Here is a 973-nt window from a genome sequence, read left to right as displayed (position 1 = left end):
CGTTCTGTGCCAGCACCCAACCGATGTTTGTGCATACCCGATCTCATCTATTGCCACAACAACCCTAAGAGTATTTTACATTTGAAGAAAGTTACTATTAGAGCTTATGAACTTTCTTCCTAGGACCACAGAGCTACAAAGTGACAGAACCAGGACTCAGATGCAGAACTCAGGTTTTTTTCTGAGATAATACATGAAAAGTATTCTGGACAGTCCCTGATTCACCGTAAGTCCTATGCTGGCTCTTCTTTAAGTCACTATTATTAATTACAGCGTTTCTCAAAAGAGTGCCCCTTCTTTCTTCTGACAACGATTCCCAAGTGCCTGGAACAAATATGGAAACACTGCTTGAAGACGACTTCATTCCCAGATCCCATTCCTACTGGGAACTTGAGACCAAGTAACTGTCCAATTTATGGGTAAAGATACCATTTCCCACTTTAAAAGCCAGTTTTCAAAGGTTGTTTGAAAGTACATCTTCTTCCTATATTTTGCCCTCCCTCTGACATTTCTGTCTGATGTGAAGCTGCTGGCATTTACTTGAAGTCCCCAGAGGGCACTGGACTGGCCGTCACAGGTTTACCTCTTTCTTTAACCTTATGAAGACATGACTATGTCTTGTGAATGCATGGTTTATACATCTAAGAGATTCAACACAGATACAAATATTTATGAATAATGAAGACTTGTTTGCTCTTTGCTTGGGGGAGACATGAAAAGCCATGTGAGTGCCACATAGGACAGACTCAAGACTACTTTCAACACTGCCGGGAAAATTTCCTGGGGCTGAAAGACCGGAGGAAGACACTGACAACTCTACCATTCCATTAACAGTTTATAAGGGAACTTACATATGAGGCGCATCCTGGGTGGCAGCAAGACACCATAGATATCCTCCATGCAGTGTGGCAGGTGCTAAGGGTTTACACAGGACAAAGCAGGATGGACAGGGGTACTGGGGTTCAGGCAGTGG

This window comes from Hipposideros armiger, unplaced genomic scaffold (genome assembly GCF_001890085.2).
Source record: "Hipposideros armiger isolate ML-2016 unplaced genomic scaffold, ASM189008v1 scaffold_24, whole genome shotgun sequence".
Lineage (NCBI taxonomy): Eukaryota > Metazoa > Chordata > Mammalia > Chiroptera > Hipposideridae > Hipposideros > Hipposideros armiger.
The sequence above is the reverse complement of the archived record's forward strand: the minus strand, read 5'-3'. Positions refer to the sequence as shown.